Below are 23,445 nucleotides of genomic sequence, written 5' to 3' on the forward strand. Positions count from 1 at the left end.
TGGAATTTATACCACATTCTGCCCTTTGATTTTTATGGCTGTGGGTGGGGTTTCCATGCTGATGACAAACGTGGTCAGGTTTTAACCCACATATTTGGATGTATACTGTACTTCGCACTTAGTGAATACCAGGGGCCTTATTCTAACTACCCACTCCAGAAAGGACTCATTCGTAACTCCTTTTCTACATATAACAAAATCCGACACAGTAACTGTGATTAACATTATGGAGAATGAACAAAATTCAGCTGATATTTCAAAGTTCATGCATGTATACAACATAATGTAAGACCAGGAAATACAAAGGGTAAGAGTCTGACCCAGGACTCTTTCAGAGGTACAAAGAGGATGCTGGTTAACCCTCTGATGCAAGAGGAATGCCTCGGTGGCATAAAACTGGCTCTATAACACCCAGTCTCTGCAACCCCTGACATATATTACTAGAGTGTTCTTGAGAGGGCTGTGAGAATAGAAGCAGATGAGTCAGAGTGCAGTGTAAGCAGCTAATCTTTGGCCCACAGTAGGAACTGCTGTAGCCAGCTTAACGTAGAACCACTTGTGGGCTGCTCTAAGTTACACCAAGGACCAAACTGAGGATCAAGGGAGCAGAAAAGTGGCTTAACATAGCCCTTGCCCAAGATATCAGAGATCGATGAATACCCCCAAAATGTTCCTACTAGTATGTCAAATGGACAGGCAGCATGGCCTGGACCTTATATCTCTCCTGGAGCAGCGGAGGGTAAGGTATTTGGCAGCAAGAACTGGGGCAGTGCACATTGTACCTTTCTGCAGCTGCACTAAGGGCCACTGCTAAGTGCTCTGCCCACCTGAACTGTTCTATATGCATCTGCCCTCCACAGGCAGAATGGATTGGAGACCCTCCACCTGACTGCTACAGGTTTGCTCCTCTGCCTGTCCCACCCTACTCATTTCCCAGTGCAGATTGGGAGGTGGGGGAGGTGTGGAGGGGGGCAAGAAAGACAGGATTCAGCCCCTTATTTCATAATTGTTATAGTTCACAAGTTAACTCACACTATGCCTTATTCTAGGCAGTGCTATTAGATTCTCATTTTACAAGCATAAAAAACTCATCCCAAACCAAAAAACTAACAAGCAATGGGCTCAGTTATGCCAATTTCGTTATGTCCTTTTTTACTCTGTACACAGCAAGAAGCAGCTTTTAGCTTGTGACAGTTTAGATCGGGGTGGGCAAACTACAGCCTGCGGACCGGATCCGGCCCGCGGGATTGTCCGCCGTGGTGCTGCAGGCCCTGCGCCACTCTCAGAAGCGGCCAGTACCACGTCCCTGGGGCCCCGGGCGGGAAGAGTAGGGTGACCAGATGTCCCGATAAAATCAGGACTGTCCCAATTTTTAGGTCTTTGTCCCGCGTCCCGACCGATGCACGGTCGGGACGCCATTTGTCCCGATATTGCAGCTTTGGCCGCTCCGTTTTTTTTTTTTTTTTTTTGCTTCCCCCATGTGTCCCGATATTTTCTCCGTTTCATCTGGTCATCCTAGGTAAGAGGGCTCCGTGCATTGCCCTTGCCTCCAGGACACCACCCAACACCGCTCCCCCTGCCCTGAGCCCCCTGTCGCACCCTGCACCCCTCCTGCACCCGAACCCCCTGCCCTGAGCTCCCTCCCGCAATCCCCACCCCTCCTGCACCTCTGCCCTGAGCCCCCTCCTACACTCCACACCCCTGCTGCACCCCAACCCCCTTCCCTGAGCCCCCTCATACACTCTGCACCCCTCCTTTGCCCCAATCCCTTGCCCTAAGCCCGTTCCTGCACATTGCACCCCCTCCTGCACCCCAATCCCCTGCCCTGCAATTTCCCCACCCAGATGTGGCCCTCGGCCCAAAAAGTTTGCCCACTCCTGGTTTAGATCAATGCACAATGGTGTTGGACTCTCATGCAGGTAGATGTATAAAATGTTAAAATCATTTAGCATCTCATTGCATTAAAATTTCAGTCATTCATGCTTTCTAGAAACAGAAGGCTCAAACCTGGAGTCTTTATTCAGGTCAGCTACCTCTAGATAGCAAGGGAAGTTTTGCCTGAGTAAGAGCCGCAGTATACAGCCCTTAAGTTTAGCTGCTGAAATCTGTGGTTGATTTCAAGACCAGCTGTGTTAGAAGCTTATTACACCTTAGGAAGTTTTAGTAAATGTAATTATTATGGCATGTTTCATTTAGTACATGGTCTTAGCATATGCTTCAAAATATAATTTTACAGAAAGACTTATTCTGTTGCTGTTTTATTATGCTTTGTACCCTTTGACTATGGAACACAGATGATGATTTGAATCCTGATGAAAAGCTTACAGAGAAAAAACTACCACTAAAATTAATAGAGCATATTACTGAATGGTATTTCATATACAATTATCTTCTCTGGAGTGTGAACAATGCTGCGGCAAACAGACTATGGGTTGCTTCATTCCTGTGATCCAAATTTTGTTAACCAGCTGATGTCACCAGGGAGAACTGAAGTCTTTATAATTACAGCTCAAGGCCTGGAGGGGAAGGGAAAAAAAAAAAGGATGAAATTATGTTTCATACATTCATTCAGGGAGTTACCTGTGATGGCCTCTTAACTTGTTTTGCCTGTTAGGAAAAGTGAATTAAGTCTGTATCCAGATCCTGTTTTATGAGTGACATCTCAATTTACTTTTCTGATGGGGCGGGGGGGGGGGGGAAGGGGGGAGTCCTTTGTCACAAACAATTGCTTCCCACAATCCTGAAGAATAAGATGTAAATAAGGCAAAGAGTGGTGGATACAGCTTCCAATATTCTACTAAGAAAGAAAAATGTGTTTGTTTCATCTTCCCTGAGAGAAAGAATTTAGGTTATGCTCTGTACTAATTAAAGTGTTCTGTGCAGCTATGTACATATACAGCTTTGGAAACTGTTCCTGCTTCTAGGTCAAGGGCTCTCCCTGTGGCTTGGTGCCCGCTTTATCCCTGGACTCCCATAATCCCCTGAAATAAATCAACTTTCCATTGAAATCCTCTGCCAGTTCCACTTCAAACTAAAATGTGTTGCCTGTAGCATGATGCTCTTTTATACCTTTTGTAGAAAAAGAAGGGAAACAATGTGGACATTGTACACTCCAAACAGTTCCAAGTAATCCATGTTGTGTATATTAAAGGGCATCTTTGTATGTTGCACTAACCCCAGGTTTCAGCATTTATTATTAGAACTAAGAAAATGCCTTGGATTAAAGGAATGATCTGATTGATTGAAAATGATCCTAGTCTGTGTGCCTCTCTCACTTCAAAACTCGGGTTGAAGCTACATTATCCGACTTCCTAGCAAGGGCAGATGATTCTAGTGGATGAAACTATTTAAGATTTTGTTCCCTGCTATTTGTTCCCTGTTCATTTCCTTTTCTGTTCTTTTTAGATGAATATAAATAATCCTACACAGGCTTTCTGTCCCTCTGGAAGCCTAAAGGCTGTAGCTGCTTTCAGAGAGCTAGGCTACTTTAACCTAAGCTGCAGCAATTTGGAGAGCAAATGGTCAGATGCTACTATGACTCGTGGGGAACCCGATCTGTTCAGCATCGCTGGAAGTTCTGAATATTAACAATAAAAAGCTATCGCTATTTTCCAGTTCGTGCCAAGTTTAATACTTTCCCAAATGGGTTCCAATCAGAAAACATCAGCGTTCCTCTTAAAAGACGGATGTTTCTGGAAAGGCCTGCTTCTCCCCAAGTCTCGGTAACTTCAAATGGTCTGTCAGTTAAATCATAACAGCCTGGTGTAAAGCTTCCAATTTTCTGACAACGTTTATATCCACCTTGTTCCTACAAGGCCCTAAAGCTGATAGTGCGTAATCCTGAACTGAAAGTAAAAAATATGAAAACCCAGCATGATTTTACAGGTTTCCAAAGGATATGTCACTAAATAAAAAGGCCTGGATTTTTGGCATGGTAATGCACTATATAAAAATCACAGCTAGTTCTTTAAAACAACAAAAATCAGAGCCAGATCCTGCTTGCTGAAATTTCCTGCAGAAAGCCTGGAAATAGCTAGCAGCTCCTCTAGAATCCTCCAGATTGTCAGAGGGAGGGGCTGACCCTAAGTGGCACCACGTTCCCTCTGACTGCAGAATCGCTGCTGAGTTTGAGACTGTGAGGTTGGGGATTGACGTGGGGTGGAGTGCGACAGGGGTGAATGAACGAATGGTCAAAGACATGGCAGAACCAAGAGAGAGCAATGCAGCTCCTGAAAGTTCTTGTCCTACTCTTTCCCTGTCATGCCATTCTGTGCATCATCCCCCTTCAAAACTGTGGGGATTGCCCCCTGTAAAACAATGCTGAGCCTATCCATCGTGGGCTCCACTCCTCTGTGCCTCAAGCCACCTCTGAAGAGGCAGTCTGAGGGGGCCAGGCCTGAGCTAGTGGGACCAGACCTCCCTTGGGAGCCCTAGGATGAAGGTACAGAGCCTCTGCAAGAATCCTCTGGCTTACAATCCAAGGGATTCCCCCACAAATCTTTGGAAAGTTCTAAGTTTGAATGGCCACACGTCTTGTCTGCACCATGGTTTGCGTGAGTGTCTTGGGGCAGGAGTCTTGCTCCCTCCCTACTCCCCAGCGAGCTATCTTAAAGGAAAATCTGAGTTGCAACTCATTCAGTTTCCTGGTCTTTCTGCAGGTTCCCCCCCAGGCAATGCATGATGTGGGCTTGCGCGTTGTAGTCCGTTTTACACCTGGCTCTTGAAATTGGGTAGAGGACAGATGTAGTGAATAAGACACTCTCTTACAGTAACACACATGTACACATCTCAGGTGCAGGAACCACTCAGCTTCAACAGCTGTCTGTTTGACTGTAGCTATACTTCCATTTATGTGCTCTTACTTAGTGTGGCAGGACAACGGGGAAGTTCGGTTGTTAAAAGACATGTACTGTAGGCTCAAAGAATAGCTGTAATGCGTTCACCATAGCAAAATGAATGCTCTGGTATTGATTTTTAAATAGGACTGGGTGAAACTTCTTGAATACTGCATGCAGATGTGGTTGCCCGAGCTCAAAAAAGATATATTGGAATTGGAAAAGGTTCAGAAAAGGGCAACAAAAATGATTAGGGGTATGGAACGGCTGCCGTATGAGAAGAGATTAATAAGACTGGGACTTTTCAGCTTGGAAAAGAGACGGGGGGGGGGTGCGGAAGAATATGATAGCAGTCTATAAAATCATGACTGGTGTGGAGAAAGTAAATAAGGAAGTGTAATTTACTTCTTCTCATAACACAAGAACTAGGGGCCACCAAATGAAATTAATAGGCAGCAGGTTTAAAACAAACAAACAAACGGTTGTATTTTTTTCCCCACACAACACACAGTCAACCTGTGGAACTCCTTGCCAGAGGATGTTGTGAAGGCCAAGACTAACAGGGTTCAAAAAAGAACTAGATAAATTCATGGAGGATAGGTCAATCAATGGCTATTAGCCAGGATGGGCAGGGATGGTGTCCATAGCCTTTGTTTGCAAGAAGCTGGGAATGGGTGACAGGGGATGGATCACTTGATGATTACCTGGTCTGTTCATTCCCTCTGGAGCATCTAGTATTGGCCACTGTCAGAAGACAGGATACTGGGCTAGATGGACCTTTGATCTGATCCAGTATGGCCGGTCTTATGTTCCTAAACTGCATAGTTTTGCTTAACTGAGTCCCACGTGGACATTTTCTCCAGTAAAGTTCACCACCCTCTGCGCTTCATTTTAAGTGCAAACAAATCCCAGGACTGAAAGCAAACTCAGTCAAAACCCATCATGTTTCAGCTGGTTTCACGTCAAACCCTCAAACCCGTGAATGTAAGTGTGGAACTCTGAGCCAACCCAGGCTCATTCAGAGCTGGACCCAGGTTTGTGCCAATAGTCTGTGAACCTTTTAGAGAACCTGGTCTGAGCTGAGTTTGTAATCAAACACCAAAACAATAATGGTCATGTGACTTACCCAGTGTCATGCAGTGAGTTAGAAGAGGAGCCAGGACCAGAACCCAGAACCACTGGTTCCCAGTCTCCAGTTCTAACAGACACACTGCCACAGACCGAAAGGTAGAATTCCCCCCCTCTATATGACTTCATTGGGTACAACTTTGGCCAAAGCTTATGCTCAAATACATTTGTTAGTCTCTAAGGTGCCAAAAGTACTCCTTTTCTTTTTTCACAGTAACCATGTGATTTCAATTTTTTTTTCCTCTTTCTTGCATCTTCATTGTTTTAACAAGTCACATGACAAAGAATGAATAAACACTACATCATCTTTCAGAGGATTCAGCTGTGGAAAAACGCATCCATTTAGCTGCAGGGTAGTTATTATTGGATAGCTTTGATTTCACTATACAATGCGTACTTTGTTTATTGAAATGCTTACATACTGCCTTGGGTGAAATCATCATCGTCATGTCTGGGTTCTGATATATTCAGAATATACCTCAATCTATTTCTTTAGTCTTCCAGTTCCCCTCTCCCAACCCCTCTAAAAAAGCTGTGGCTGACATTATGGCCTTTTCATAGTCATTCCTAAAGTCCAGCCCTTTTTTTTTTTTTTCCCCTCCATGTTGAGAGGATGCAATTTCTTTTACAGAACTTGGCGTGGTTGCCTGCCTCATCCTATGGCTCCTTTAGATAGCCATGTATTCATTTTCACATTCATGGTTTGACTCAATGGACTCATTTTTGGTCCAAGTTGTCATTTGACAGTCATGTGGCTAATGGGACCAGCCCATTTGACCTACAAACACTTTCAGCACCACGTAAATCATTTTAAAATCTTTGGGCTATACAACACACTGTTCTTCCAGGATCAATGGTTAATGCTCAATCCATCAGGGACTAGAAGTGCCTCATATTACTTTTAGCAACCCCTCTGACAGACCCCTGGAATGGCAGCAAGGGGCCTGGGAACTGTATCTAACCTTCCCCCATTAATGAATGCCACAATGCAGAGATTTTGAGAGGAGAAGAAAAAACCCAACCCTTAAAATTTTGCACTTGTAAACTGACATACAGTGTATGTTTTCCCATCCAGGTGTTGAGAATCCTGTGCACACCTTTGTTTCATCCAGGTTAATTACTATGATTCACTGTTTTTCAGACTCCCAGTTAGTTTCTGCTGGCTGCCAGAATTATATCTAGCTCTAAGCTTTCCCACCGTATCACTCAAATATTAAGAACTTTCCTGGCTTTCCGTTAAACCTTGCACCAAATTATTTTGCTTACTTAGGGCCAGATTCAATAAAAATTCTATCCAGCTTCTGCACCATGGTAGGCCACAAAGCCCTGAAATATTGAGGTCTGGAAATCTGTGTAGGCTTTCTGGCTTGACTGCTGGGCAATGTTTTCACTGAGTCTGGTCCTAATGAAGCTTTTCAAGGTCTTGCTCCACACGGACCAATTGATTCTTTATCATTTCAAATGCAGATTACAATCCATTTCACAGAACCTCTGATCTATGCCTCCAGCTAGGAACTAAATCCTTCAGACCTAGATCCTTTGCATATTAGACCCTCTCTTACGCAGAATGCCAACAGAGGCATCAGTATTACAGAAAATTAAAGTTCCCTTTTAAAAGTATTATCCAGTATGTTTTGGATGCACCAGTTCTATATGAATGTAAGCAAAGGTTAAAAACAAATGAAAATTCAGTAAACTATTCATTATCTATATTCATATGACTAAGCTACACATAGAATGTAGCTTTCATCCCCCATAAAAAAAAAAAAGTACAGATGTTCTATAGAAAACTGTATGAACAATCTGTAACCTCACGACTGCTATTATTTTGTAATAAAAGGCTTACAGCATAATGTGAGCTTTTTTTAGAATATAAGTTCCATGTGAGTAGTGTGTTGTTAATTTAATATTAATGCAAGGTACCAGCAAGAACTCTGCACAGAATCAGAGGAAGCGAGGGGGGCGGGGAACAAAACTACACACTGTTCTGTGAACATGAGATCTGTGGCAAGGATGATTGTGTCAGAAACCCACCCAGAATAATCCACGGATCATGATCCCCATTGGCACAGGGCAGTGGGTCCAAACATCTGAACTGCAATATCCCCACTAATGTTCCTGCAGCTAAGTCACATTGTAGTGCACTGAAAATGTACCCCTTGCTATTCAGCACAAAGCAGCGAGTCTCTTTTTTGGGAACAGTACAAAAAAAAATAAAAAAAACAAACAAACCTTACCAATCAAACTTCTGAATTTCTTCCGAGTCTCTTTTCCTGAAATAACCGTCAGGCACAGTTTAGTTGTGAGCACCTTCACCAAATTCCTATGTATTGCAAATGCTGTGCCTGCTGCCCCCACACCAGCAACTGTAAACCGAATTTGAGTTTAATTCATACAGCCTCACTGTTAACCAGCAAGCCTTCTCCTTTGTAACTTCTGCTGTCTAGAACACCTTTCCTGTATTTCTGTAGGGCAACAACTCTCCATCTCATTTTAAATCTCATCTCAAAACATATCTACCAATGTAATTATGGCTCCTTTCATTGTAATTGCTGAGCAACTCCCTGGCACATAAACACAGCAACCACCTCCTCTCTTGGTCTTCAAGCTATTTCCCTGACAGGTTGGGACAGAAGGATTAGTTTTACAGGATTTACATATGCATGTATGTGTGTAGAATTTATTGAGGGGAAGGTGTGGGAAGGAGTTTGGTATTTAGTCCTGGAAGCGGTGAGGTCTAAAGTCACATGTGTCTCTTGCAGGAGTGCATGCTCTACTGTAGGTTCAGCTTCTGGGAATGTTCCATCACCCACTCATGAGCTTTCCTCTAAGGCTCCACAGTTTCATTGTTCCAGTGGAACATAGCTGTTGTGGCAGGGATTGGTAATGGAGGAAGACCCAATCTCACACACAGCTAGCACCACTCCCTTAGAGGGCTTTAAATATCAAAACAAAGACCTAAAACTAGACTCTGTTCAATGAGGATGCAGTGCATACAGCAGAGCTCTGGGGTGATACACTGATGACAACCTATATTGAAAGCAGACGGGCTGCTGCATTTGGTACCAGTTGGGGCTTTTTCAAAGCATGTGGCTTAATTCCTAGATATAGTAATTACCGAGCCTGTTGTTGCAATATTACCATGGCTATGCCTCTGTCTGATAGAGCATGGACAATCTTTTGGCCAGTTGTGGATGGAAGTGGATTATTTTTTGCTGCTGCAGGTATTCTGGGCATGCAATAGCACCAAGTCCAAAAAAGGACCCAGGCATGCAGGCCAATTCAGCAATCAGGGACAGATACCCTGGATAGTGGGGGTTGTTACTGAGGAAGCAACTTCTTCGAAGTACTTCCTTCTTCCTACTAGCATCAGCTGGGGCTTGTCTACATGACAAATTTGCACTGAAATTTTAAATTGATTTACTTAAACTGTTGTAAAAAATGCTACGGACACTCTTATTTCAGTTTAAGACAGCCTTGTTTTGGTTTAGCTTAAGTTGATAAGGAATTTGGTTAAGAGAAGTTGAAAGAAGCTACTCACTCTGAAAGAGGAGCACTCACACAGGGCCTTTCACCAGTTTAACTAAACTGGTTTAAAAACAGTTTCAATTGATGCAGCTTTCTCATGAAGACAAGGCTTGAGAGTCTTTCCTGAATTCAGTTTTAGCTAGCTGCTCTTCATCCTGATGCTGACTTCAGGTAGGCATTGAGAAAGCTGAGAAGTGGTGCTATTTATGCTTGACACAGAGAAGATGTAGAAGTGGGGTCATTTAGTGCTGGCGCATCAGCTCCTCTTGTCTCACCAGCTCGCCAATGGCTGCTTACAGATGTTGAACAACATGGATAAAAGGAGAGAGCCTTGTAGGACTCCAGAGATGAGGGCTTTGGTGATGGAGGATCAGTTGCCCATTATGAGCAACTGCTCTTGGTTGGAAAGGAAGGACCCAAATCATTTAAGGGTGTTTCCATTCATGCAAACAGCTTCCTGGAGGCAGGACAGTAGAATTTAGTGGGCAGAGTCAAATGGCCAGAAAGATCCGGCAAGATGAGTATGGATATATTTCTATTGCTTTATGGACAGGTGATGGTCATCCACCTATAACAACAAGTGCTGTCTCAGTACTATGCCCTGCCTGAAGCCTTAGTCAGAGGGACCCAGGATATTGGCTGTTAACAGGAGGCATCAGACTGATTTTTGCTAGCTTGCTTAGAAACCATGGCAATTTCTGTGGATTGTGAGGGAGCATGGATGCTTCAGTGCTGGGTTTTCTATAGTAGGAGTTAAGGAATGATACCTTCACACCTTTGATTCTCTGCCTGTTCTATTATTGCACTCTGAAGTGTTTTCAAACACTATAAATGGTATAAAAACAAAAAGTTGTCCCTCACTGTTTTGTATTGCTCTGATTATGTTCCTTCCTGGTGATCTACTCATTCAATAGGTTGGCTGATTGCTTAGCTGGGAAAGCCCTAATACTGGACACTTTGTATGAGGGGAATGGTGGCGGCGGGGGTGGGGGGTAGGAGGGGGCAGGGAAAAGATTTTCTTCCACCCTGAATCTGTAGCTCTCTCTACCCTTCCAATTCACTGTAAACATTTCTTGAAGAGAAGTCTCCTGCATGGAGATATCTGTAGTCAGGAGTAGATGACCACAGTACTGCAATCAATTGATTTCAACAAATTTCCATCCCACTATCAACCTCAGCCTAGACCAATCCACACAAGCGGTCCATTTCCTGGACACTACTGTGCTAATAAGCGATGGTCACATAAACACCACCCTATACTGGAAACCTACTGACCGCTAAACTTACCTACATGCCTCCAGCTTCCATCCAGGACACACCACACGATCCATTGTCTACAGCCAAGCTCTAAGATACAACCACATTTGCTCCAACCCCATCAAACAGAGAAACACCTACAAGATCTCTATCAAGCATTCTTAAAATACCCACCTGATGAAGTGAAAAAACAAATTGACAGAACCAGAAGAGTACCCAGAAGTCACCTACTACAGGACAGGCCCAACAAAGAAAATAACAGAACGCCACTAGCCATCACCTTCAGCCCCCAACTAAAACCTCTCCAGCGCATCAAAGATCTACAACCTATCCTGAAAAATGATCCCTCACTCTCACAGATCTTGGGAAACAGACCAGTCCTCGCTTACAGACAAATAAGCTCCAGCAACCACACACCACAAACCAAAAACACTAACCCAGGAACCTATCCTTGCAACAAAGCCCGATGCCCACTCTGTCCACATATTTATTCAAGTGACACCATCATAGGACCTAATCACACTAGCCACGCCATCAGAGGCTCGTTCACCTACACATCTACCGATGTGATATATGCCATCATGTGCCAGCAATGCCCCTCTGCCATGTACATTGGCCAAACTGGACAGTCTCTATGCAAAAGACTAAATGGACACAAATCTGACATCAGGACTCATAACATTCAAAAACCAGTAGGAGAACACTTCAACCTCTCTGGCCACTCAGTAAAAGACTTAAGGGTGGCAATTCTGAAAACAGAAAAGCTTCAAAAACAGACTCTAAGGAGAAACTGCTGAGCTTGAATTAATATGCAAACTAGATACCATTAGCTTGAATAGGGACTGGGAGTGGCTGGGTCATTACACATATTGACTCTATTTCGCCATGTTAAGTATCCTCACACCTTCTTGTCAACTGTCTAAATGGGCCATCTTGATCATCACTACAAAAGTTTTTTTCTCCTGCTGATAATAGCTCATCTTAATTAGCATCTTACTCTACCTTTTCCATGTTCTCTGTATGCATGTGTATATAAGACACACACACACACACACACTCTTCTTACTATATGTTCCATTCTATGCATCCGATGAAGTGAGCTGTAGCTCACAAAAGCTTATGCTCAGATAAATCTGTTAGAGTCTAAGGTGCCACAAGTATGCCTGTTCTTTTTAATTGGTACTGTGTATGTATACCACTGCCCTCCACTGGATGGAACTGGGACTGTTCTGATTGACAGCCCCAGAATAGTGCTAAAAGCCGAAATACAGTATGTCTCTTTAGTTCAAATGGTAGGGCCTTATGCTTTTGGAACAGCAGGAGACAAGTTGTATCCCCACTATTCCCACAAAGTTTCTAATGGCCATGCTGCACAGCACAGGCAAAGGTGCATCTTAGGGAGCCACCAAGAATTCCATACATACAATTAAAAAAAAAGTGCTAGAAAAAAATGGCTCATGGACAAATCATTGTTCTATTAGCATTTTTCATTAAAAAATGAACACTCCCAGCTGAGACTTACAATGACCCTGCCAGGCCAAATTGTAGTAATAAATGCTGTAACCTAACTGACATCTCTTAGGCCAGAATTCTTTATTGCAGAGCATCCAGCAAGCTTTACAGTCTGGCCATGCTTCAGTACAAGCAAGGCACAATGAACGCCCCTGGCAAATGTCAGATGTCAAACTCCTGTTTCATGTCCAGCCCCCTTCCCCTTTGACTATCACTGAGCATTTTAGGTGTTTCACAACTGGCAAAGGCACTACAGCAGCCAGGACAGTGTCAATACTGTACGGAATAGATAACTCTCTGCTTTTAGAGCTGATAAAGGTCTTTGTCTCAGCTTTCCCTATTTTTAAGCCACTATCACATGGCTATGAATGCTCACCGCTGTCACTCAGCTGTGGAGGAACATACATGAAGGTGTTGTTTACTTTGCTCAGGATGGTTATTATTTCCCTTTAATGGTTTTATCATGTTTTGCCTCCGGAGAGCTTATCAAAGCCATATTTTACTGTATGCCATAGATCTGTACTCAAGAATCACGTGAGTGGTGCAGTTGGGTTTCATAATGGAGTTCATGGAAGTCAACAGAAATTGACCAGAGGCCAAAGTAGAAAGCCATGTAGAACAGATGTCTTTACAGTGGATAAATAAAACAAAGAGAAACATTCAGAGTACAAGTTGGAACCGTTTCCCTACAGTAAATCTTTAAAAAGCCCCAAACTACTGTAGTGGGAGGCTGTGCAACACATTCAAATTCCACATGGATAAATTAAAACACATTTGCATTGGTAATTTAATAAAGAACTGATTGACCTAAAGAAAAATCATAGTGCAAGTCTTCTGTGAAGAAAAGCCTGATAAGCAAGCTCTTTAACTCAGTCTGGTAATGTACATTAATACCACTCTTTAGAAGTACAAATACATTACCTTACTCCTGATGCTAATTATCTTATCAGATAGTAAACACAAGGGCTGCCTGCCATGTGTTAGGCTTCCCCCCACCCTGCAAGGCTAATCTTTCAAGTAGATTTGCAACTGCATAAAATCTCTCAGTCCCTGGATTCAGTGCAAGCTTATGTCTGTAGCACAATAAACTTATGAAGAAAATAGGAGGGGGGGGGGGAATACAATTTTGACCTGAAATGCTCCAGGCAATTACTTTCTTTTGTATCAGTTTATTTTCTCTTCCCTCAGTATTTTGGAATGGCTGGGATGTTAAAGTATTTATCTGATATGGAGGGGAGCTTTTGCAAGCTCACATTACTAAAATCTATACCTTATACTGTAAACAGAATCTGTGTAAATAAAATACCATCACCAAACAGCAACTGTGACCTGTAGTACTGATTCCACTACTACTGGGCTTCAGCTGATAGCTCAGCCTGAAACCCCGTATTCATCTTTATTACAACTTCAGCTGTTTTGAGAGCAGAAAGGCATGGAGGACTTGTCTTCTGATTGGCCAGAGGCTCTCTAATTTAGCAGGCTTGCACAGCAAATCAATATGCTGCACTCAAGAGCACAAAGATGAATTGTGAACCCAAGGCCTGTGAAAAAGAACGCGTACTGTGTCTGGAGGGCATTGAGAAAGCCATTTTTGTTCTGACAGAAGCCTCCCAGACCAGGCATGTTTGTGCACCAACGCTGTGGCACCCTTCCAAGCCATTTGTGAACCTTGGTTCACACCATTTTCAAAGTAGGTCATACACAGTAATCTCAGTTGAGGAGAGATATACTGTCAGCAACAGTCACTAGAGGCTGCAAGGAGGACAGCAGCTTCAACCAATCAGAGAGCTAGTGGCAAATAATAGCATGAGAGCCATGAAACTGCATGCTCCAAGGCCAGCTGTATCAAGGTGCTTGCCTTGTTCAAACAGCTGACAGACAAGCTCTAACAGACCCAGCCTCTTTGCCATTTATAGTTGTACAAGGACCAACTGTGCTCCTGGACAAACCACCAGAATGGCTTAAATATTAACCTGAATGAAAATACAGTACGAGAAGAAATCTAACCTTTACTTAGCTCTGTGTGCCAAACAGCAGGAATCACAGCTAATTCTGAATTATGAGATTTAAAGAAAAGGAATTTACAATAGGTTTTAGATCACAGCTTGCTAACATGCCTCTCTCATGCAACCCTCATTTGGATTTTAGAGTTATTTTAATTATCTTCACATCCAAAATGCAGAATCATGAGACAGGAGTTAAAGAAAAATGATCTTTCATGACATTAATGGAGGGACTCCTGTAGCACTTAAAGCTTCTTGTACAAATAATTTAAATGTATCCCTTATTTTGTGTCTTTTGAGTCCGAGATTTGGGCATTGGCAGGTTTAAAAGTGTATTTCTTAAAGAGGACTCTCAGAAAAATGCATGCCCAAATGGTCAGTCGGTCTCTCTTACACACACAAATATAAAAGTTCATCAGAATTATTAGTTTCATGCAACATCAACATACTGCATTCACATATGAGCTCTTCTGAATATGCGGTCTTTAAACAAAGTCTGCAGATCATCAATTAAAGCTATTAACCAAAAGAATGCCTGCAGATTTCTTTACTAAGCTGTGACACTTTTTTTAAAAAAAAAGTAAATTTTAATCAGTTTCAAATTTCAATTTACACATGTTCATGTTTATTATTGAAATCAGCAATAGCCAACTCCATTGGCTCAAGCAATCAGTTTTTGCGATTTGATGAGGCAAAGGACTAACTTCCTTCCATTTGAAAAGCTGTGACTCTTTCTGTGAAGTATAAATACGGGATTTACCATGCTCTATGCAAAGCAAGAGAGCGCGCGCACCCATGCGTGTTGTAGAAGGGCAGTGACAGCAGCCTCTCATCCATGAGCAGAGTAAATGAGAGAAAGGGTACAGAGAATGACTTGCTTTCTAACAAACACCTTATCTGATCAATTGCTTCTCAAGGGAGCTGTAGGACATGTAGAAATAGGTAGCAATGTCCTAGTCTTATTAGATTAAAGGGATGCATGATGGCTTTTATTCAAAAATATTAAAAAAAGAATAAAACTGGAGAGAGATAACATTCAGTACATAATCAGTGGAGGAATTTATAGTCTAACATAAAACGTGATACTTTCCTGCAAAAGTCATATTGCCAGTGCATAATCACAAAGCACATTTGAACACCCCCTTGGAGAATGAAGGAATGAATGGATGAATTCTTAAATAGTCAGTTACAAAGAAGAAAAAACCTGACTATTTTTTCCATAAATAAAAAGGAAACCTGGATACAGTTACAAAGACGCTTTAATATTATATTGTTTCAGACTACTGTGATTTCCCCCCCCCTTTAAGGTAGGGTATCCCCACTAGACCATCTGCGGCATAAGCTGTTTGAAACAGAGAACATTTAGGTACCAGGTTAATTTTTTGCTCCTTCCCATCCAGTTGCCTGCCGGTAGGAGAGTGGGGTGGGAGGAGCCATTGTTTCATGGTGTCTGTGTATAAAATGTCTTGTGCGATTTCCACAGCATGCATCCGATGAAGTGAGCTGTAGCTCACGAAAGCTCATGCTCAAATAAATTGGTTAGTCTCTAAGGTGCCACAAGTCCTCCTTTTCTTTTTGCGAATACAGACTAACACGGCTGTTACTCAAAAACAAAAAAGAACATTTTGGAAGGAATAAGTCTGAAATTTCAAACAGGTCACAGAGTAATTAGGCATCCACCTGAAAATTGAACACATATTCAAAGACTTAATTAACAGCATATGCTAATTCATAGTGGATAGCTTTCACTCATTTTTTCCACGGTTGGTCATTAAGATGTAAGGCAAAACTGGATCCTGTCAAACCTTGCTTATCAATTGAGGAGAAACACACTGATCTTTCTGCAGGGTTAAAAGGGAACAGAGATTATAACAAGGTGATATTATGTTCACAAAACTGATCTGATCTTGTACTGCAGTGATATGAAGGCTTGCAAGTCTGACATAATGGTGTCGAGGCTAGGGAATCTGAGGTTACTTAGAACAAGATCAGGTGTATGGTACTACTTTTATATGACCCAGCTCTAGGGCTGGATTCTGATCTCACTAACCCCAATATAACCCCACTGAGATCTGTGGAGAGACTCCTGAATTACATCAGTGCAAGATCAGAATCAGGCTCTTATTTTCTACATGGTAATTTATCAGTTAGACAAGAACAGTAATGAGATGCAAAGGGATGAGAATTTGCCATGAAATGCTCAGTCTACTTCAGAATATGCTAACCTACCTCACTGGGATGTACCAACTTAAATGCCAAGATTTATTTTTATTGTCACCAATCTTTTATAAGACAGGTTGGTTGCCTGAGTTATATTAATGTACTGAATTATGCAGTGATGTTACAAGTACAGCTGTGATTGTTCAGAGTCAATACACCTATCAAGGGGTAGGACAGCTACCTATATGGCTGTTCACACTACATTTTGAAATAAAAGAGGGTCCAGCAGGTCTCTGAAGCATGGGCAAAGTGTACCTGCTCATTCTCAATCACACCACTTAAGTTTTTTCTCTGAGAAGTAGAAATGGGTTTTGAGGTATAGATTTTTGATCCAAAGATTCCAATCTAAATTCAAAGCATCCTACGTTTAAGGTGGTCAAAACAAGCTTCTTTGGTTTAATCCAGTACAAAGAAAGGGTCCAGCTGCAAAGTTCAGATTGGACTCTGGAGCTGGATCCAAACTCCCCCCTTCCGGAGGGTGTCTGATGAAGATATTTGATTTGGGCCCATCTCTGACAAATATCACTGTGGTACAGTACCTGTCTCTTCCGCCTGAAGAGTTGAATGTGCAGCATCCTCTCAGATCAAAAGCCCATTGGAAAAGTGCAAATGGACCTTAAAACTGCCCTTAATGGGCAACTGACGATTGCCCTGGCATGGGTGAATTCTCAGCTGACGTTGCTGACTCTACACAAGCCCCTGCTTGCTCCTTGCTGTAGGGGTGTGTTGAGAGTGTTCCGGGGAAGGGCCAGAGCACCCTTATAAGCCAGCACAGGTTAGAGGAGATTCTGTTCAGGACAGGATGATATCACCACGCCACTTTCAAACAGCATTAACTAGACTTGTTTGGAGGGAGCGGGGATCTGTAGGTAGAGATAGAAAGCAGGATTTGAACTAACCTCTCTCTAGTAAAATGCACCTCTTTTTATGCTAACCAAGCTTTCCCCGTGTTAATTCTCTAGTCCGCTTGTGCCATTTCCCCAAGTCTTCCCAGTGACTCCCCACTGTGCTTGGGTTACTGCAGAGACCTTCATGCTACTGACTGGTTTACTAGCCACACAGCTATTGTTGATGAGACAGGACGTGCTCCAAGAGGCCAACTGCCCAAAACAAGCAGAAAGCAACATAAGATCTACATAGTAAAACTGCAGTCTGCATTTTTAGTGCATTCACCTCCTTCTCCATTTCTTTTCTTGAGATCAGTGGCTCTGGGCTGAACACATGCCTGATGTAATTCTACTGAAATCCACGACTGAATGCAATCCAGCAACACATTTGGCTTAACTGCTTTACGTGGATTATGGCTGGTGGAAAGGTACACTGACAGGTGTCTAATTTATTCTAAGAACCTTGATTTCCTAGATGCCAGCTGTTTGTCACCTCAGTAGTTTTCCTTTTAGCTTTCTACTGTTCTCTCACCATCCTCCTTTCACAGAGACATCAGTTCCAAATGGAGAGAGAAGGCCAAATTCTGCTCTCAGTTACAGTGGAGTAAGTCTGGGTGTAACAGCGTGCACTCATCACTGCTGGCGCCTCCTGCTAGTTGCTCCAGGAATTAGCTCAGTCCAGCTCTGGAGTGCCCTCTGCGGGTGGTGTCTTGCCCGTTGTCTGCTCTACTCCACTGTTTCGGACCCACGTTGCTCCTCCAGCAGTGCCCGCTACTTCTTTCTCACCCCCCTTCTGGGGGTCATGGCAGTCTTTTGGCTTGCACTTGCTGCAAGGGCCACCCACAACCCAAAGTCTAGCCCCTCACTTCAGGGGCAAGTTGCAGTCTGTATTGGCCATGCTCCTCCGCAGCCAGGTGTGGTGCATGGGGGAAGGGGGGGGACCCAGGCCCACCTGCTACTCTGGGTCCCGACCCAGGGACCCTCTAGCAGCAGCCTCTATCTTCTCTCCCCTTGTCTGCCTGTTGTCCTTTGGCCACTTCCCCTTGGCCCTTGCACCTTCTTGGCCCTTTTTAGCAGGGGCCATAGCCTGGTAGGTAAGGGGCCAGAGCTCTCCTCTGCTCCCCCAAGCTTGCCTAGCACTGCTCTGTCACAAGGTGTTACCTTCTTACCTCAGGAGCCCGTGCCCGTGCCCGTGCCCGTGCCCGTCCTCATCCTCCCTCACTAGTCAGGGACAGATTCCCTCTCCTTATATCTGGGCTGCCCCAGGAGCTGCCTCCTGTCTGGCTCCTAACGAGCCTTGTCCTAATTAGCTGCAGGTTTCCACAGCCTCCCTGGCTGCTTCTGCCCCACCCCCTGCTGGCGTGGGCCACCTGCACCACTACACTGAGGTACAGAAACTCCAGTGAAGTCAAGGGATTGATGGTGAGGTAACTGATAAGAGTGTGGCCAAGAGCTTTGAAAAGCTACACTTCTGTATTATCATTGACATTTCTGACCACTCCATTGTTGCCAGCTGGATTAACAGTTTTAGGTTACTGTTTTACATCTCTTAGGCCCAGGGTGCCAAATTATAGCCGCTTTAGCATTGGTGAGCCTGGGGGCCGGGTGTGGTTCAGGGCATGAGCTCATTCTCCCAACCAATTCACTCATGCAAAAAACAGGCATACTACGAGCTAGCTCTGCCTACAGTGTTCATTGCCCAAGGGGTGAGAGAGTATCAATTAAAAAAAAACAAACAGACAAACACTGTGTGTGTTACCGTGCTATCTGAGCACCGCAAAGGCTTATACCCTCAGTTTAATATACAGGGGCTTTCTGCTTCAATGTTAATAGAAATTACATGTTAATCCTCATGGTATTCATTAAACAGGGCTTGAAAAATCCACTCATACACTTTCCCGATGCAAGGAGAAGATTTCCTGGGCATATGTGGGGAGTGGTCTAAGCCATGAACTCTTGCAGAATCTAAACTTTCATTTAAAAAAAAAAAGTCTTAAGCCTCTAGCCCTTATGGTTGCAGAGGAAAATCTTCCCAAACACCAGACCAAATGTAAACTGATGCAGTTTTGTCTTTCTGGGTCTACAGAAAATCTGTTCAGTTTTACCAGGGCTGTTCAGAATTTTGCAGTGGAACTCCCAAGAGTCAGGTTAGTTTCATGAGCAGGAGCAGAAGCAGGCACTGGAATTATTCACAGTGGAGAAAGATCCTGAAAAATAAAGGTTGAGGGAAGGGTAGAGAAACAGAGATCTCCTTTCTCCTCATAGAAGTGAAGAGGCTGGGGGAAGGGTACAGTAAAAGATTATTTCCCTCTTGAAGCCATCAGGAGGGGGAGAAGAAACAAAGCCCCTTCCCTAGTTCAACAGGTAGAACAGACATAATCTTCTAGTTAGCAGGTGTCAAAGCTTTGACACCTGCTAACTAGAAGATTATATCAAAAAAGAGCCCACAAGCAGGCTCTTAGGATAGCCTCCTAGCACAAATCCTCAAATCTGAGAAGGTGGTAAGGCAAGGGCACTGGGCTTCTCATATGGCATTTATCCTAAAACTTCCCCCACCACTAGCTATCTACCTCAGTAGATGTTGGGTACATTTTTCAAGCCCTATTGAGATAAGAATAGGCCCATTAACTTCTATTACCTCCTATGGAATGGTGAAATATCAGTCTGGTGCCAATCAAAGCAATATTGTTTATGCCAGTTCAGGTTATATTTTTTTATGAATGGAAACACGCAAAATAATCAGTCAAAAATCCACATTAGGATTCATTAATTGTATTACTTTTGTGACACCTTGCCCACCCTACATCCTTCCCATTCAGTGCCCTTTTCCCTTGACAGCTATCTCATTCAACCGGTCAAGTGAGGGAGGAAGGTGCTGTGTCCAGTACCATTGAGTTGGTCAGCTAGAAAGTGGGTCCAGTATAATTCCTGAAGCTGGCACTTTCCTTATCATGAAAAATCAGCAATTTGTTTTGCACACCATTTCTTTTGTCTGGGGGCCTTCAGTTTCAGAGTTCTGTCCCATACCTTTGCATTCTATTGCAATAGCCACCATACCTAACTTTGTAGTATCAGATTAGTTAATAAACTGGATCAAGGAGGAAAACAAACAAACAAACCCATATTTTAGGGGAGGTTCAGCATGGATGGGAGAGAGCAATGTTAAAGACATCATCCTAATGCCTATAGAAAATTATCACTGTAATTAACACATTACAGATGATAGGCAAACTATGTAGCGGACAAATATTTTAGGTAAAAACAACTGGTAAATTTTCTTGGAATCATGGTGTGAAAACATAATTACAGAGCACATTTTGAATGGATTAACTAGAAACTGATGACCAAAGTACTGCTGACTATTAAAATAGTCTGTAAAGAATATTATTTTTAGATGGAGCAATCTGAATCCACAAAATTTAACACAGCAGGAAGTAGCTGAGGGAAAAAAAGCCATCTAGTGGACAAAGTTGTAACCATGTCCAACAAAACAGTAAATTCTTCCATGTGGAAGATCTATGATAGAGTTTGTCTTTTTGAGCTGCTGATCCTCTAAAGAGTAAGTTGTAAAGAAATGTTCTGGAAGTCTTGTGTACAGCAGTGACTACTGTTTGACAAACTGCACACATTCTTCAGTACAGGATTTTATACCTAATAATCTTAATGGCTAAATTGCTACTCAGCCTTGTTTCTGGGGTTCAAAAACATATTTCTTATAATACTTTGGGGGTTGTCATTCCATTGGTTATGCCTTTTTATTTATCTTATCTCTAGCTGCAATAATATGTGCCAAGCAGACTGGCATTGCCACAGGGTTAAAAAGTTGAGTTAATATTTAAACTTCTGTTCACTGAAAAGTCAGGTCCAAAATAATGAGAAACAAGACTGAGTTTTTAAACAAACAAAACTACATACCGCTCTAGAACAGTTCTGTACTCAAACTATCTTTGAGATTCCACAGGCGCCTGTAGCTTCTGTCAAATTTCTCTCCATCTTCTAATGAGCAATAAAATAATAATAATTTGTATTTATAATCTGCCTTTTATCCAAGGGACTTAAATCACTTTGCAAAGATAGTTAGGTTTTATTATCCCCATTTTACAGGTAGGCAAACGGAGGCAAACCATGATAAAATCAGCAATGCAAGCAGACCCTTGCTCTAACCACTAGATCACACTACATCCACGGTACATAGATTTCCTTAATTTCCCCTCTGCAGAATCTTGCAAATCTCTTCCTATAGAGAAAATAGTTTCAGTTGTCTCCACCATAAATTTTATCATTGTTTCAGAGATACATGCAGTAGTAGTCAAGGGCATAAATGAGTGCCCAAGTGTCACAGAGACCTCGTGACCATGGTCCTCAAACAGCTTTCCTTACCTATTGAATGCATATCTTGCTTGAAAGTTTCATGGAACTCTTTCACCATCCCCTCCTCCCAGATAGAAATATGAGAGAGTCCTGTGTAATTTGTTATTCGGGACAGGACCTTAGAGAAAGGAAGTCCGGGGACTAAATCACCAGTCAGCTGTTTAAACAGTCAGTCACAAACATGCAGGTACTATTCACTTCACACCTATCTCTTCTCCTTATTAACAGAAAAGTTAGGGAGAAGGAAACAAAAAAACCTCCCCAAATAATTTACAACTTTCATTGGCTATTGCTGCTGAAATGCCACCTTCTGGTTGCAATAGCCCCTATGCAATAAAGAGAATAACCAAGCCCACTGCCAGTCTTTTTTCACTTCCCCACTCTGATCCCGCATGGTGGTGACATGAGAGAATTACAATTAAAGCTTTTTATCCCAGGGTGACTCAGTTCTTCTTGGAGCCTCACGATTCATTCTTACCCTTTCCCTCACCATCACATATCCAGTGTTTGGCCACGTCACTTTTCAGCTATCACTAAGTGGTAAAAAATTATCAGTAGTATCTCCATAGGTCTCAGTATTAGAGCAAGGATATAATTAACACTGCAGAACAATGAAATACATACACCAACATCCTCTACCATATCATGAATAGATAACCATAACTCCTGCTGTCCCAAGAGAGCTTAATGACTATTTGACATATCATTGTCTAATCAATCATTTTTCTCCTAGAAGCTAGTGATATTGCTATAAATTTATTGAAAGACCCTTGAAGAATGACTTCAGTTGAATTTTAGAGCAGAGGAATTACCATACTGGATCAGACCCAAGGTCCAGCTAGTCCAGTATCCTGTCTTTGACAGTGGCCAGCATCAGATGGTTCAGAGGAAGGTGCAAGGAACCCCAGAGTAGGAAGATGTGGGGTAATTTGCTCCCCTGAAGATCCCCAGCAGTGAGAGATTTGTTTCAGAGTTAAACCAGAGATTTCATCTCCTTTCTAAAGTCCTCTTTGTTAGCGTTAACAAGAATAGCCAGAGTTGATATAGTTACCCATTTAAACACCCAATTCTCTCTGAATCTTGCTAAACTCATGTCCTTAATGATGCCCTGTGGTAATGAGTTCCACAGTCTAACTTCTCATTGTGGGAAAAATATTTCCTTTTGTCAGTTTTAAAATTTGCTGCCTTTCAGTTTCATTAAATGTCCTTCCTGTTTCATAACACCAGAACAAGAACAGAAGCTCCTGATCTACTTTCTCTGTACCAGTCATTATTTTATATACTTTGCTCATGCTGCCTCTCAGGGTAGATCTACGCTTATGGCAGCATACAGAGTACAGACCCTACCCAACCCGCATGGATATAAATAGCTGTGTAGATGGTGAGGCACTATTTAGAAGAGTCAAGTGAAGACACACCAGAGACCTAGGGTACATACTCTACCTGGGTCTCTAGAAGCCCAAGCAATGCCTCTCACATGTACATGGATATTTTAGCAGTGTAGTGTTCCACTGTCTCCCCTTTGCTGGAGGGTCTCCCCACTGCAGCAAAAGACTCCAAAAGCAAGGAGAGGCTCTGGCAGCTCCCTTCCGACCAGAGCCTTTCACTGTCAAACATACCTACACACTTCAGTCCGGACACAGCCTGTCTTTCGTGTAGCTACATATACCTACACGCCACCACAAAAGTAGACAGGGCTTTACT

The 23,445-nt window shown here is 42.8% G+C and overlaps 1 long non-coding RNA gene across 1 annotated transcript; it reads right to left on the bottom strand.

Annotated features, from left to right (window-relative positions):
- Positions 1-1,954: 1,954 nt before the first annotated feature.
- LOC122464272 lies at positions 1,955-18,766 on the bottom strand. The gene is made up of 3 exons (XR_006288219.1): positions 18,540-18,766; positions 17,023-17,346; positions 1,955-2,516 (listed from the first exon to the last, which is right to left on the bottom strand). It is a non-coding gene; the product is annotated as an uncharacterized LOC122464272 (long non-coding RNA).
- Positions 18,767-23,445: the final 4,679 nt, after the last annotated feature.

Source organism: Chelonia mydas, chromosome 2, assembly GCF_015237465.2.
Source record: "Chelonia mydas isolate rCheMyd1 chromosome 2, rCheMyd1.pri.v2, whole genome shotgun sequence".
Lineage (NCBI taxonomy): Eukaryota > Metazoa > Chordata > Testudines > Cheloniidae > Chelonia > Chelonia mydas.